Here is a 16,605-nt window from a genome sequence, read left to right on the forward strand (position 1 = left end):
ATTCTTTCCCTAATGAAGTCATAGATAGATGACCAGAATTTGTAAAGCATAAGCTAGGAGCTGCTATGCCTGAAAAAGTGGGCTGGGGTGCGGGGGTGGGGAGGGGCTTCACTTGGGGGCGGGGAAGCAATCTGATCACAAGCTGCACTGCTCCTCACAGGAACTTAAGCCTCTTTGGAACAGTATTTGAAAACATGGCTCTAGCAAATCATGTTTGAAAATCAAGTATCTTGGGGCATCTTGGGGTATCTTGGGGCAGGAGCTGACCAATCTTGGAAGAAGGATGTGTTTGCTGCCAGCCGAGCCAGCAGGCCCTGGACCTGCTCTCTCCAAGCTTGGCCCTGCTTTGCCTGCAGCCAGGTCAGCTCGAGGAGGGCCTGGAGGAGCCATCTACCCTTTTGCTGTGTCCCATCTACAGAGCCCAGGGGAAGCTTAGCATTCTCTAGGAGTTTGACTTTACGCTCAGGTGGGCTTAATCATGGAGAGATGACACGGGGCCCGGGCAGAACAGCTGAGACTTCTACTGGTTGGGACCCACATCTCCTTCATACATTTCCTATCTTTCTTTGTCCATTCATCCAACAGATATTTATTATCCAGTAATAAGTATTATCCAGATACTAAGCCAGAACCTGCAGAATGAAGACGAATAAGACGCTATCCGGTCCTCCAGGAGCTCCTAACCTAATAGGAGGATACATATATATCCCAGCAAACACCTAATAAATATAGCACGTCTCATGAATGCTGCAGATGACATGTTCAGAGTGATGGGAGCATAGAGTGAACAGCCAGTCCAAGTTTATGTTATTAAGATGGGCAAAAACAGACACAGAGACTTAGTGTTAGACGATCTATGTTATTTCACACTCATTCTCATTTTTTTCCCTTGTCTCTTGTATCATCCTTCCCTCAAATCATGATCAAGGAATTTGGAAAGATGGTAGACTGAAAGTGGCCCTTTCTGCAAAATTCTTCTTGAGAACAAACATCTGCTCTCCTCTTAGAGGCCGACTCTAGTGATAGCCACCATTTATTGACTGTTTATTATCCATTGGATTCTTGCTAAGTCCTTTAGGATTATGTATTATCCTATATATATAAATGTATTATGTCATTTAATTTCACAGAATCTTTATGATAACACCTCAACACAGATGTTTTCAAAACAGAGAATGGGGAGACTCAAAGTAATTGAGAAATTTTCTCACACAGCTAGTAAATGGCAGAATCTGGATGTGAGCTCAGGTTTGACTGGCCCTAAATCCTTAGGTCTTGGGATGGATAATTTTATGTGTCAAGTTGCCTGGATCAAGGGATGCCACCTAAAACATTTCTGGGTGGGTCTTTGAGGGTGTTTCTGAAGGAGATTAAAGTTTGATTCAGCAGGCTGAGTAAAGAGAGCCTTCCCCATCCAATCCACTGACGGCCCTAATAGAACAAAAAGGCAAAGGAAGGAAAAATTGTCTCTCTTCTTGAGCTGGGATATCCATCTTTTCCTGCCCTCAGACATGGGAGCTCCTGTTCTCGGGCCTTTGGGTTCTAGGACTTACGCCAGTAGCCTTGCAGTTCTCAGGTCTTTGGCCTTGGGCTAGGAGTTACACCAATGGCTCCCTTGATTCTCAGGCCTTCAGATTGAGACTGAATTATACCACCAGCATTTCTGATTCTCCAGTTTGCAGATGGCAGACTGTGGGACTTCTTGACCTCCACAACCTCATGAGCCAATTTCTATAATAAATCCCCTCTTATACATATCTATATACATCCTATCGGTTCTGTTTCTCTGGAGGACTTTAACACAGGTCTTTTCTACTTTACCATTGCCTCTCCCATGCCATTTCTAACCTGCAAAGAGCCTGTATCTCAGAATGAGCGTAGAGCTGAGCAGTGGGTTAAGTGGCCATCTGTTTTATGTGCTTTGAAATCAGAAATGACAGATCCATTGAAAATGAGTTGCCTGGATTAAATGATGCCTAACTAAATAGGAAAGGACTCTCACGAGAATTAAACCATTCTTCTCCTTTTGCTCTGAGTTCTTTCTGTGGTTCTACCTATTTTGTGTGTTGACCACAAGGCATCCAAATTTACTGAGCTTTTCTTTGATACTGAACTTGGGACTGGTTGTCATTGCCCTAATCTCATCTCATAGTGCTTCCGTTTCTTATATTTAGTAAATGGAAATGATGCCCCCTCCTCATCAGGGGACTACAGAGTCTAGATGATGACTTGCATCAGTAATCCAGAAGGCGACCTAGGAACAGTACTGGTGGCTCTTCATTTGCACTAGAGATGACACTTTTCCCATATAAAGCTCTTAGAAACCGTCACTGTGAATGATGTGCTGATTAAAGATAATGGTGACAATGATAATTCTTTAATTACGCTTTATACTTCTCACCTCCTTGGAATCGCAAAAGGATTCATACATGTCCTTACTCAAAATAGATCCATTAGCTATACTAAGATAAAAAGACTACTGATAAAGTGCTGGACATTGAGGTTCATAGGGGAGAGAGCCAAATGGACTTAGCCCCATTCACTGTCCTTTTCCCAGAAAAATACCCTTTTTCTTAGAATCCTCTCAATGGTGGTTTCCACATCAGGTCTACAAGAGATAGTGGCGATGAACATACAGGATTAGGAGGGTAAGGAGTCTCACCTAGGTGGGCTCAGTTGCTTTGTCACACTGGGCGGGGGGAGGCCAACCTGCCCCTGTGAGTGCCAATAAGCGCCAAGGAGGCTGCCCAAGGTATTCTGTCCACTCAGCTCAAACATGTCCTCTGCTGGGCAAATTTGGGAAAGAGGAGTCATTAAACTGGGACTCTCTCAAGACCAGGCAGTTCTCTTTCAATTGTAGTTTTGTTTTTTGTTTTTTTCTCTCTCTCTCTTTACACTCTTCTCTCTATTCCAGCCTATTCATCTTCTTGGAGAAGCTGCTCTACTACCCACAGAGTGGGACCAGTCCTGTGTACCTGATAAGCAATTAGGCACAGCTGACTGGGCCAGGGATGGACATCTGAACTTGAGGGGCAGATACCCTCTTCTGGCCATTGGGAATTGGGAGACTGTTAGGGAGCTGAGCTGGAAGGTTCTGCTGACTCGAGTGATTGGACTGCCATTTTGGAAGAATTTTGAGGCCCCTGAAAAGAAATCAGTCTGTAGAAAAAAAAAAGAATGGAAAAAGAATCACAGAAAGAAGAGAGATTAAAGATGGGTAGTGAGGTGGAGGGAGAAGCTGCACAGTGAGATCTCGGTCTCTAAACTTGTTCTGTAAGATTCCCTGTATCCATACAACAGATCCTCCTTTACTTGAGCTAGTTTGAATGGGTTTCTGGTGTTTGAATGGTCTCTGAATAAGACACTGGGTATTGCCTCAGTCTGACCCTAAAACTCAAATGAGTAAAGATAGCCTCAGAAACACCCTCATGTCTCATGTCTGTGACTCTAGGTAAGAGTGTAACCCAGGCCATGTGGCCCTTGTGGCTTAGGAGCCACTCTTCATGTGAGTGAGGCTCCACTGGCTGTAAGAAAAAAGAGAGTCATTCCAATAATGAGGTTTTTTTAAAAAAAGGATACTTATAACACATAGAAATAAGGAAGGCAGTAATTTTAACTGCCTGGCCCAGGCTAATGGAAGCTAGAAGGTACAGTAGCTCTACTGTCTTTATTGACAATTTCTTGACCCAGAAGAAGTTGTGTCCTTAGAATGGGGCTTCTACAGATCCTCCTTTAAATGCCATGTTTCCACATCTCAGCTGCGGTCTCCTTACTTCTCTTTCCTTCCAATACTAATTAACTTATTCTCTTCCTTCCAATATTAATGGAATTTTCCCCAATAACTCCCACAAAATTCCCCAGAAAGTGACAATCTGATTGGGCCACTTTGTTCCTGCTTGGGCATAGCACTTGCCCTGAACTATAAAGACCATTGACCATCATGAGATGGCCTACCCTTAAGCCTGGTGCCCAGTCCTGGCCTATTGAACTCATCTGTATTCAGAAAACAGCCACCTGCAGCTTCTCTCTCAGTAAGGTTGTGGGATGGACAGTTTCTATCAGAAGGATCTGACAGTGTCAGCCACCCAGAGCATCACTGTATTTTCATATCCTAGCTTGTGGAGGTCAACTTTGTTAAGAAACATTATCTGAAACTTGGAAGTAAAAATAGGATGACTGCATGTCTTTGTAATGTCATACTGTACCACTGTCCAAAAAGACCCTAAAGATTTTTTAAATTCTCTACTTTTGTTTGACTTACTATTGAAGGGAAGCAGAATTTGCCACTCCAAAAATATGCCTCTTGGGCGTAAGAATTAATCTAGGCTGATTATTTTTAAGAAATAGCAGACACAGGAGAAGCTCTGAAAACTGAGTGGAAGTTAGCCTTTTGTAAAAGACATTTACATTGATAAGGTAAATCTCCATTTGTAAGGGTGGCTCCCTTTCTGTACCAGGTAGAGAAGGATGACTAAACTTGGAGAAACCCTCATCAATGGAGAAGACACCAACTTAAATCTGCAATAACAACCTTACCCTTGTTTACTGTGCTTTCCCTGATAGCCTTCCTAACTGGCTTCCCCACCCTCCAACATCTTCTTTTGTCTTTAGCTGGAGATGGTATTTAAGGTGGTGGCTTGGGCCATTTTAGAAATTTACTTGGTTTTCTTGGGTATTTCCCATGTACGGGAGTTATATATTCTATTAAACTTCTGTTTTTCTCCTATTAATCTTTTATTATGGGGCAGGGGGGAGTCTCAGCCGAGAACCTAGAAGAGTAGAGGGAAAATTACTTTTCCTCCTCTATACTATTTACTATTGATTGGGGCCCAGACTCTGTGAAGCTACATGTTAATTTTATTTTGATAGAGATGCAGATGATTTCTTTCCTTTCAGAAGATTTTATTGCCCTATAAGACATTAACCAATTTGGTCTCTAAATTAGCAAACTTATTCCAGCACGCCATTCCTGATGGTCTATATGAATCTTTGTTCTTCCAATTCTCCTTTGAAACAGCTTTACCATTCTCTGATTCTGTCTTTTATGAAGTAAATAAATCTTTGATACATATTCACCCTGCGTTTATATCATAATCATGTTTTAATTTTATGAAAATTATACTTTGACCATTCAGCCAGACAGGCTGGGGAAAGTTCTCTGAGAATTGTCAGACACAAAAAGGATAGAATTGGGCTTTTCTTTGTCATGGCTGACTTGAGGTTCATTCCCAGACATGAGTGTCCTTGACCAGGGCCTGATGTGGGGGTGAGGAGGGTTCCATCGCTGAGATACCAATATCATGAGGAAGGCTGGGATCCACAGTAGGGGAGACAAAGCAAGAATGATGAGAGTGACTAGAAAAATTAGAATTTTCACTAAATTGGGAAAACGGAAGAGAGTACTGCTGGATAAGAGGGGACCTTAACACAAGCAGAGACAAACTGGGAATGTCCTTCATCCAATAAGCTCTGACTAGAGGCCAATACTCATGTCTTTATTAGTGTTCAGAACTTTACTTAATAGTAGTAATAATATTACAGATAATCTACGTAAGTAATTAATTCCTATGCTTTGATTGCCTAATAGTGCTAGCAGGCTTACACATGATATTGCTGATCTTTACCCCAGTCTCGCTAATTGGTAATATGATGAAGAGAGGGACGTGAAGAAAGTAAATAACTCACCCATGTTTTTTGCACACTTAGAATTGCTACAGAAAGGATTTAAACCTAAGTTTGTCTAATTCCACGGTCCATGGGCTCACCCTTTCCTTCCTCCCTATTTCCTCCCTCCCTCTCTATCTCAAACACTTATTGAGTACCTACCATGTGCCAGGCTCTTGGGATATAGCAAGAAACAAAGTCCTTGTTCTCAGGGAGTTTACATTCCAGTGGGAGAGACACAGAAAATAATAATTAAAAAATACATCTCCTGTGGCAGCAGGGGCTATGAAGAAGACACAGCTTTCATATTTCTTGTTTGATGCCCATCAGCAGTGCATTTTTCTCATACTACATCCCTCATGCTCATGCAGTGCTTAACTCTGGCCTGGAGAAGCAGGAGGACTTCATAGAAATACCTGCAGTCTCTTTGTCTCAGGGCCTTTGGCAAAGAAAAGCAGACATAGTGGCAGACAAAGGTGCTGGAAGTAGTGGTGCTAGTGGCAGCCAGAAGCTTAATCATGCATTCCAAAGGCAGTGTAAGTGATGTCACATTTCTGGTCCTGGAAGGGAAACCGAGGGCAGCTCCTTGGAAGTCGTAATCGGCCACTTATCTGCCACGGAGGCACCTACACAGTTTCCGAGGTGTGACTGCAGAGACTCGAAAGAGTTCATTCACTCTGACAGGAATCGATAATAATTGTTGCTAAGCTAAAATTCATGCTAAGAAATTGGCATTTATATTATAAGTCAGGATCTCAGTGGAGAGGGTATGACAATAATTAAAATAAGTGTCACACCTGAATAATTAGACCACCTTATGGTTGTGTTGGAGAAGGAAAAACTTGCCTCTACCCTTCTAGGTTCTTCCAGCTGGTCTAAGAATTGAATTAACATCAGACAGGTTAATAGTAGAAAGTCAAATTTAATTTCATACGTATGGGAATCCCATATACATGAGAGGTTCAGAGCCAGAAAGGCAAAATGAGGTATGTATGCCATCCTGAGTTAAGAAATGGGGTAGAGGCCTGGGCCTTCCAAGGACAGGAGGGTCATTCATAGGACAAGAAGAAGACCAGATGTTTGGTAATTAGATGTTTGCCCTGCCATATATATGGGGCCACCTAGATAACATTTATTTCCATTAATAACTCTTTTCTGGGAAACCCCCCCAATTTAAATTATTCTAGGTAGTTAAGGAAGGGGCAGTAATTTCTCTTGAACCTGCAGGGTCTTGATTACCTTTAGTTCAAAATGATCCTCATGCAAAAGTGGCACATTTGGGGGAAGCTCATTCTGAACCGCTACAATTGTTGTTTTACCTGTTTGTAGGACTTCTGGTTGCAATGCAGCATCAAAAATGACAAAGGAAGATCTTGAGACCGTAACAATTCAGAAAAGATAGGATTCCAGAAACTTCTGGGACACTGACACTTGGGAGGCTCTCCCTGGAAAGCACTTGCCTTTTTCTTTTTAAATTTGTTGAGGACTTTTTTTTTCTCCCATTAATGGGGCCTCTAAATACCAACTTTGTATTTTAACTCCTTCAAGGAATCCTCACCACCCACCTCTCACCCCCTGCCCGATTCTGAGTGTGAAGGAAGAGAAGAGGCCAGGGATTGCTAACCAAAGGCCTGGAGGGAAAGAGAACAGGATGAGATGGACAGTGAGCCTTGAGAGGCCTCACACAGGCCCTTCCAGGAGAGCCCTGGTTTTGCACTTCTTTTGGGGACTGGTCTGGATTGCTGAGACTATGGTCTGTGTACTGGCATCTTGGTCAATAGGGCTCAGCTTCCGGGTTGGGCTCCTGTTTCTTAATTTCCTCATGCCTGACAGGGGCATCACTGGATCCAGCTCTCCTTCTTGTGGGCAGGGGTTACAGCAGGTCATGGATTTGATGAGGCCAGTTACTCTGGGCTGGCTGCTTCATAGCCTCTGACGGCTCTGCTAACTCTGGCTCTGTGTATTCTCAAACTTGCCTACACATTAGGATCACCTGGAGAGATTAAAAAAAAAAAAAAAAATCAGAGGTAGATGGGACCAGGCATCAGTAATTTAAGAAATCTCCCCAGGTGATTCTAATACTCAGACAAGCTGGAGAACCACTGTCCTAAGACACATAAGAGTGAGCTGGTCTCACAGTAGACATGTGCTTACGTTTCTGGGCAGTGAACACATGAACCCATGATGGATCAATAGCATGACATTCTCGTGGAAGAGAGCACCTACTTCTGTGGCATAGCATGTGGCAGCCATATTCTGAATCATGATCTTATTCCCATTTTACAGAGGAGGAAACTGGGGCTCAGTAAGGATAGGCAAAATTCCCTAGGTAGGCAGTTATTATACTCAGCTAGAAGGAGCAGAACAATGTGTGTGTGCTGAAGACTCTACTGTTAGAGCAGAGGGGAGACCAGGAACGAATTTCACTCTATGTAAGTTGTGGCATGCCAGAGCTAGCACTTCAGGATCTACAAATTAGAGCTTTTCCAAATTTCCACCTTAAAGAGCCAATTCCAAACCTTAAAACCAGTTACATTGGATTTAAGGGCTGAAGCCCACTAATTCAAGAGTGTTGCACTTGGGCATGGCTCTGCTAGGAGGAGAGATGGGCCCTGGTAAGGATTATGTTAGGGACAAACAGGGTGTGTCTTCTGGGGACTGCACTATGGATTCTCAAACAAATCCGTGACAGGTAGAGTGAGGTGGGGAAGGACATAGATCAATGAACTGTCTAGCTCAACACATCCCCACTTCCTCAGGCAAATAAAACCACAGGGAGAAACAGACAAGAAGGCTATTCATGTGTTGGTCCACCGTGTGCCTTGATTCTGGAATAGTCTTTCCCATCCAAGTCACGGCTGCAGTCTTCCGAAATTATCCTACCTCTGAAAAAGCCACTCCAGCACATGAATCTTCCATGATGTCTCTCACAGAGTGGTATCCACACCCCTTATTCAAAGATCCAACACACTCCCCAATTTGATCTTTCTCTACTTATCTGGTGTTATTTTCTTTTTCTTTTTCTTTTTTTTTTTTGGTGTTATTTTCACTTACCCTCCACCAACCTTGGATTTCAGCAAGTTGGATCTAATGGTCGTTTTCTGAAAATGCTCTGAGGCTAGTCTCACTGGCCAGAGCGCTCTACATGTCCTCCACCCTCAGTGCATGCCCTCCCCCCATAGCTACCCAAGCCCCTGCTTTCCTCAAAGCCCAGTTCACACTCCTCCTGTTTGTTAGTGGTCTTCTCACAGCTTTCAGGTATACTGAAGCCTCCTTTCCTTGGATTCACAAAGCAGAGTTAGTTGCAGCCTTGTTTACAGCACTCCACAATCTACCTTCTTTGGGTGTGTGTGTTCTGTCCATCACTAGATGCTCATAAAAAGTAGAGCAGAAAAATTTTTAAAAATCCTTTTATCCCTTATATGAGTAATCTTAATGATAACCTGGCAAGTGCTTAGGTATATCAAGTTGATTAGTTTACAACTGCTGCATAACGTATTATTGTAATCTTAGTGGCTTAAAGCATACTCATTTATTATCTTACAGTTTTTGTAGGTCAGAAGTTTGGGTAAGGTGTGGGATTGGATTTCTGCTCATGGTCTCAAAGGGCTGAAATCAGGTGTTAGCTGGTCCTTGTCCAAGCTCATTTCCTGTGTTTGTTGCTATTGATAGAATTCATTTCCTGTAGTTGTAGGACTGAGGTCCCCATATTTCTTTCTGGCTGTCAACCAAGGGTTGCTCTCAGCTCTGTAAAAAAAATTAATAAACAGAAACTACAATTAAATAGAGTCAGGAGACCAGGGGAGGAGCTCTCACACCCTGTGACAGCAGCAGAGCTGAACAGGAAGAAGAAAGACTCCTCTTCTTACCTGGCATGAACTCAGCCAATGAAAAGCCATGGACTCTTTCTTACTGTAGCCCTCCCAACTTCCTTTTCCTCCTAATAAAAGCGTTCTCCTTCCCTTGCCATGAGAGGACTTGCATGTTGGCTCACCATAGTTGCAGACCTTGAATTGCAATTCTCTGCTGGTTCTGAATGAACCCTTTTTTTTTTTTCCTGGAGAAATAACTGGCAGTCTATTTGTTTTAGGCCAAAGTTTTGGTGGCCTATATGGGGGCCAGAGTAGACTCTCAACAGCTCTGGGGTAGGTAAGCAAACAGGTGCCATTACCCACAGATTGACCCATATCTCACTGATTTTTTTCACTGACCCTGGAGTTTGAAGGTAGCTCTTCTCCTAGATCCAAGCTCATGCCCTCTTTGCATCTGAAGCTCTCCAGGCTTTATTTGAGATCTAGTTAAAGGTTTTGTCTTTCTGGTTAAGAGCTTGTTCTGTATGCAAGTACTCACTTGACACTTGGTTTGATTTTGGGATCAGACTGTTTCACTGAAATTGGCTGAGAAGCCTCTAGCCCATTCCTTTGGGAACAGGGGCTACTTCACTGAAACTGTGCCAGTTCAGCCATCGGCCCATTCATTTGGTACAGGGACTGTTCTATGGGAACTAGGTGGAAAGCCTGTGGCCTGGCTCCTCCCATTGAGCTTGAGGACCAAGCTGCTCCCATTGAACTGGCTGGTATTAGGCCTGCTGGCTATTGAGTTGCAAGCTGTTTGAGATATTTGAACGTTTAAGCTGTTTGAATTGCTAGCTGTTTGAGCTGTCAACTGTTTGAGCTGTTTGAAAACTGTTCTTTTACTCTAGAGAAAATCCTATGAGAAACAAGGACCCAGTTATCTAAATATTTTGAGGACTGCCCTCTCCCCCAAAAGGGACTCCAGCAGATTTTATGTTTAAAAACTGTGGTCCTTCCTCATATGCATTTTTAACTAAATGAACTGACCTGACCGAAGGCAATTTAGAAAATCAATTGCCATTATGGGGAAATTTTGAAACACCCAAGCTTAATTTTCTGAAAGCTGAATTGGACTACAATAGCTCGAAGTTTTCCAGAAAAAAATGGATTGCCTATTTTGACTGGTATTTGAGACTTCCAAACATTATGCAGAGCCTAAAGTGACCTCTTTCTGCAGAATAAGATTTTAAGATTGACTGAGGCAAACAAATGATTAAAGAAAGATCAAACGGCTCTTGAAGCCTCAGGCTCTTCTTCTTGGCTCTTTTGTCTCAGGCTCTACCTCAAATGCCATTTTCCTCCTTGCTTTCTATGCTGCCTGCATCTCCCGTATACCCTCAGTTCCCCCACTTTAATTCTCTCACCAAACTTTCCTTTTTCTCTGAAACACTACCCACTCCATTTCCTCTGAACTTATCAGAACCTGTCCCTTTAGAATTAAGCCTTCTGAGAATCCAAAGAGGCTAAACCCTTAATTTCTTACATACTCTGGACTGAAGCTGAATTGTGAGCCATCGTCAAAGATGTTCCCAAAGTAACCAAAGATCCTCACAGATTTGCTGAGGTATTTAATATAGTTATTCAAACTTATTAACCTGGTTTCTCTGACTTAACATCAGCTAGTTCATATTGTTGTTGGTGAAGGCCAGGATGTTGTTAGATGAAAACCACTAATTGGGAAAATCCTGAAAGGTCTCTAGAATTACAACTGAGAGACCAACCTGCTAACTTATTATATGGTCAGGCTCAGGCAATTGCTAGGTGAATTCATCAAGCAATTCTTAGGGCTTTTCTAAAGCCTGTTGATGGGAAGAAAATTCAGACTTGCACACAAAAATCTGATGAACATGTTCAGGACTATTACAATCAACTTGATTGTTTTTAAAGAAAATTCTAGTCTTCCTTCAGATGTTGATTCTATCTGGGTAGCTTTTAACTCTATGCTTATTAATGGGCTGAACTGGAACCTTTCCTTTCTAGTAAAAAGGAGCAGGATGGAACGGGAAACTATGTCTACTCTAGATTTACTTAATCTGGCAAACCAGCTCTCTTGTACTCTAGATGTGTCACCTCAAAGGAAGACCACCAAAATTCTTAATCTTCAACACCAGCAATCGAAAGCCCCTAAACAAAACCAACGCCCTTCTGGTTTCTGCTATTATTACAAGTAGCCAGGATATTGGAAAAGAGATTGTTACAAATTGAAGCACTTTAGGTGCCTTCAGCCCTCTAATTAGCCTTTCCAACATCCTCACAATTCTCAATGATGGGGTCTTCCCAATCCTCCCTCTTAATCAGCTTGGAAAAACATTTCTTCAGAATGGGATGAATCTCTTCCAGTCCTAATTGACACCAGAGCCACTCTCTTAGTGCTCAGTCTCACTATTATAAAACATCCTCTGCCTTGGAGTACTAAAATAGTTCAAATAGCGGGGATCTCTGATGAACTTCAAGAGATCCCTGCCTCTGAACCTATTCCCTTTTGTTTAGGCTCTTTGAGAGATACTCGCCCCTTTCTCCTTAGTTCCTCTCTCTCTATCCATTTACTAGGCTGAGACTTCTTAGAAAAGCATCATGTCAGAATATCTTTCTCCCAAAATGGGGGAATAATTCTAGAATTTGACAGTAGTCATCAAAGTAACCCACCAGGTGAATTAAATGACCCTTTGACATCGTTTATCTGTTATTGACATCAATCATTTGTCCCTATTGAATCAGCTACCACTTTCCTTATGGGCTAAAACTCCCACTGATGTTGGCAAAGGTCACAGCATGCTTCCCATCAAGATTCAAATAGATCCCCCAAAACCTCTTCCCAGAATGAATCAATATCTTATAAGTAAAGAAACCCTTCAATGCATAAAGCCCGTAACAGAATATTATAAGACTCAATGCCTCATTATCCCTTGTACTAGTCCCTGAATTACTCCCATTTTACTGGTGAGAAAACCTAGACTTTTGTCCAGGACCAATAAATGACATTGTTATTCCTCAACCCCTGTTATTTCTAATCCCCACGTGCTGCTAATATCCCACTGGAAGCGAATTCTTTACTGTAATTGATTTATGCAGTGCATTCTTTAGTATTCCATTTGATGAAGCTAGCTAATACCTTTTTGCCTTCACTTGGGAAGAAAAACAATTCACCTGAACAGTAGTGCCTCAGGGTTTTACTGAGAGTTCTTCCTATTTCTCACAAATCTTGAAGGCTGATCTGGATGATATAAAGTTCCCTAGGGGTTCTACTTTGTTGCAATACGTGGATGATGTGATTTGCTTCTTGCTCTTCTTCTCAAGATTCCTCACAGGAAGACAGCATCCACTTACTAAAGCTTTTAGCCTTAAAGGGACATAAAGTTGCCAAAGAAAAATTGCAGTTTGCCCAAACCCAGGTTTAATATTTAGGGTATCAGATATAGAACAAGGGCTACACCTAGATCCAGATACACAGTGTCCTAAGTTTTCCAAAACTTAAAGCTAACAGTCAACTGTGAGGTTTTCTTGGGCTAGTTGGTTATTGCTGAAACAGATTCCAAATTTCTCTCTTATGGCAAAACCTCTGTATTCTTTACTCAACATTAACAGCCCTGACCCAATTTTATAGGAAGAACCAGACAACATAGCCTTCATGGCCATAAAAGAGAGTCTGATGAACCCATCTGCCCTTGGTATCCCAATTATCAGATCCCCCTTTTCCTTTTTATATATGGGAAGGAAGGGAATGCCCTTAGGGTACTCACCCCAAAACATGGGGACCACCACCAACCCACAGGGTATTATAGCCAGCAACTGGACCCTGTGGCACAGGCATGGCCTCCTTGCCTTAGAGCCATTGCAGTCATTGCCCTTTTGGTTAAGACCACTGAGAAATTTGTTGTGGGATCCCCTTTAACCATTTTTGTACCTCATGCAGTAGAAGCTCTCCTGAATTCTCATCACACTCAACATTTCTCACCCAGCGGCCTCACCTCCTATGAAATCCTTTTGTTAACTGTCCCTCACATAACTGTTTTATGTTGTAATTCTTAGCCTAACTACTCTTCTCCCCTCCATCACTGATGAAGTTCGTCATGATTGCTTAATGCTGATGGACCACCTCCTGATTCCTCATAATGATCTACAGGAAATTCCATTAGATAATATTGACTTCTCATGGTCCTTATTTAAAAGGTGACAGTGGCAAATATTATGCTGGGCATGCTATCACAACTTCTTTTGATGTTATTGAGGCAGCATCTTTACCTATGGCTACTTTAGCCCAACATGCTTTTATACAGGCTTGTACTTTAGCCAAGGACAAAACTGCCAATATTTATACTGATAGTAGATATGCTTTTGGAGTAGTTCATGATTTTGGAATGTTCTTGAGGCAATGTGGCTTTCTTACTTTCAGTGGGAATAAAATTAAAAATGGCACCTATGTTCAGGAATTATTGAATGCAATACTTTTACCTGCCACTTTAGCTATTATTAAGATTCTAGGACATTCTAATCTTGATTCTCTGAAAATTAAGGGAAATCACCTTGCTGACATTTTTGCAAGGAATGCTGCCCTTAAAGGGATTAACAGCAGCCAAACATCTATCATGGTCCAAAGGGATATTTCTCCAAATGATAATTTAGAAAAACTGGCTAGAGAGGCCCAATAATTGGCCTCAGAAAGGAAAAACAAGATTAGAAATCCAACAGTTTTTGGTTTGATAAAAAGAGCAAGCTCTGGTTTGGACTACATAACAACCCAGTCTTACCAGAGACCCTAAAATTCCCACTCCTCACCATTGTACATACATTACACTATCAGTCTAGTGACAAAATGATAGCCTTCATGCATCAATATTGGTGGGGAAACATTAACAAGGCTGCAGAAAGTGCCTATCTCATTTGTTCCACTTTTCCAAAGTGCAACCCAGGGAAGCCTGTTTGTACTTCTCCTGGATATTTCAAACTGCCTGGGCCATTCATGTTCTAGCAAATGGATTTCATACAACTTCCTCCATCTCATGGATATAAATATGTTTTAGTCATGGTCTGTATGTTTTCACACTGGACTGAAGCCTTCTCTTACAGGCAGGCTAGTACCTCTTCTGTGGCTAAAGTCCTTTTGGAAAAGAGTATCCCTACATGGGGAAACGCCTCTCCAACTTCACAGTGATTGAGGAACCCATTTTATGCGCCAGGTACTTTCACAAGTCTGTGTTGTTTGGCCAGTTTTACAACACTTTCACTGTACTTACCGCCCTCAATCCTCTGGTTTAGTCGGACACAGTAATGGCATTATTAATACTCAATTGGCAAAATTTGTAGAGGCCCTCCAAATGCCTTGGCTAAAAGCATTTTCATTGGTCCTTCTAAATCTCAGGGGTAGCCCTTTTGGAACTCATGAACTCTCACCCATTGAGATAGTCACAGGACGCCCAATACACTTGGCTTCTGATTCTTTTGACCCATAACTAATAAAAGGAGAAATATTCTAATATTGAAAAGGCCTAATCACTTCTATTAAAATAACCATGTTTTGGTAGAACCATCTTTTCAAAGTGTACCCTTGGGAGATGAAGACCTCAAGCATCACACCTTACAGTCTGAAGATTTTGTCTATTGGGAAAGATACCTCCAGAAGAACTCTCTTCAACCTCAGTGGAAAGGTCCCTATCCAATACTGCTATCCAACCCTTGTGCCACCAAACTCCAAGGAATAGACTCTTGGATTCACATGACACACCTAAACAAAGCACAGAAACCTGACTGGACCTACACATTATCTGATGACTTGAAAGTAAAGATTTCCTGGAATTGAAGCAGACAACATCTGATGAGACAGCTTTCCCAAGATATCTGGATCAGATCTGTTGGAAGTTTGTTGCCAAACCTTTGATGATGACATAATGCTTCAGATGATCTCTAATTTCTATGATCTTGATAATATTGGGTTGGCCCAAAAGTTTGTTCGGGTCTTTCCACAAGCTGTCATGGAAAACCCCAAATGAACTTTCTGGCCAACCCAATATATGAAGTTTAGATTAAAAGTGCCTGAGAGTTCTCCCTCTTACCCTTCGTTGTTACTTGAATATGACCTCAATAGGTTTCCAATCTGTTCACTTTCCCTTTGACCTGAGACACTACATCCAGGGAAGTTCCATTTGACATTTAGAGACAAAAAGCCACTGAAACCAGAAAACCTGACTCTTGATTAGCAATGCTTTCAGAGAAGGATCTTGATCAAAAGGGGGAAAATGTAAAAAAATTTAATAAACAGAAACCTCAATTACATAGAGTTGGGAGACCAGAAAGGGGAGTTCTCATGTCCTGTGACACTAGCAGACCCTTACAAGAAGATGAAAGTCTCCTCTTCTTTCCTGGTAAGAACACAGCCAATGAAAAGCCATGGACTCTTTGCTTATGTATCCCTCCCAACTTCCTTTTTCCCTCTGTAAAAGAGTTCTTCCTTTGTTATGCAGGCACTTACATGTGGCTCACTGTGGTTGCAGACCCCTAATTGCAATTCTCTACTGTTCCCAAATAAACACTGTTTTAGCTAGAGAAATAACTGGCAGTCTACTTGTTTTAGGTCAATAGCTCCTAAAGGCCACTCTCAGATTCTTGCCACAAGGGCCCATCCATCTTCAAAGCCAGCAGAAGAACGTCTCTTGAATTGAATTGCTCTCAGGTTTGCACAGACTTCTCTGGTCTCTGACCTCTAGGCTCAAATTTAAAGGACTTGTGTGATTAGGTCAGACCACCCAGGATAATCTCTTTTTTGCCATATGTCTTGCCATAATATATCCTGGGATTGATACATAGGTTCTACCCACACTCAAAAAAGAGGAGATTATATAAGGGTCATTGAAGTCATCTTGGAATTCTGCCTACCACACAAATATTAATCAATAATGCACTAACTAAATCCTATCTTTGGGCCATTGGACTTTGGGTGTGTTTATGGTCTCAAGTCTTTTTGATTCCCTCCTGATATATTTACAATTTTTTGTGTGTGCATACATGTATCCCTTTTTCTGGGAAGAAGATCCATGATTTTCATTAGATTCTCAAACATTCTGGAAGTGTTCACTCATCTCAGACACCCACA

At 41.9% G+C, this 16,605-nt stretch overlaps 1 long non-coding RNA gene across 1 annotated transcript in view; it reads right to left on the minus strand.

Moving 5' to 3' along the window:
- LOC309605611 overlaps nucleotides 1-12,037 on the minus strand; it is an 867,207-nt gene extending 855,170 nt beyond the window's left edge. Inside the window, exon 1 of the long non-coding RNA XR_014231438.1 lies at nucleotides 4,817-12,037. This is a non-coding gene — a long non-coding RNA (uncharacterized lncRNA). The remainder of the gene's footprint in view (nucleotides 1-4,816) is intronic.
- Between the last annotated feature and the right edge of the window lie 4,568 nt (nucleotides 12,038-16,605).

This window comes from Balaenoptera borealis (genome assembly GCF_965194805.1).
Source record: "Balaenoptera borealis genome assembly, chromosome: 1".
Taxonomy (NCBI): domain Eukaryota; kingdom Metazoa; phylum Chordata; class Mammalia; order Artiodactyla; family Balaenopteridae; genus Balaenoptera; species Balaenoptera borealis.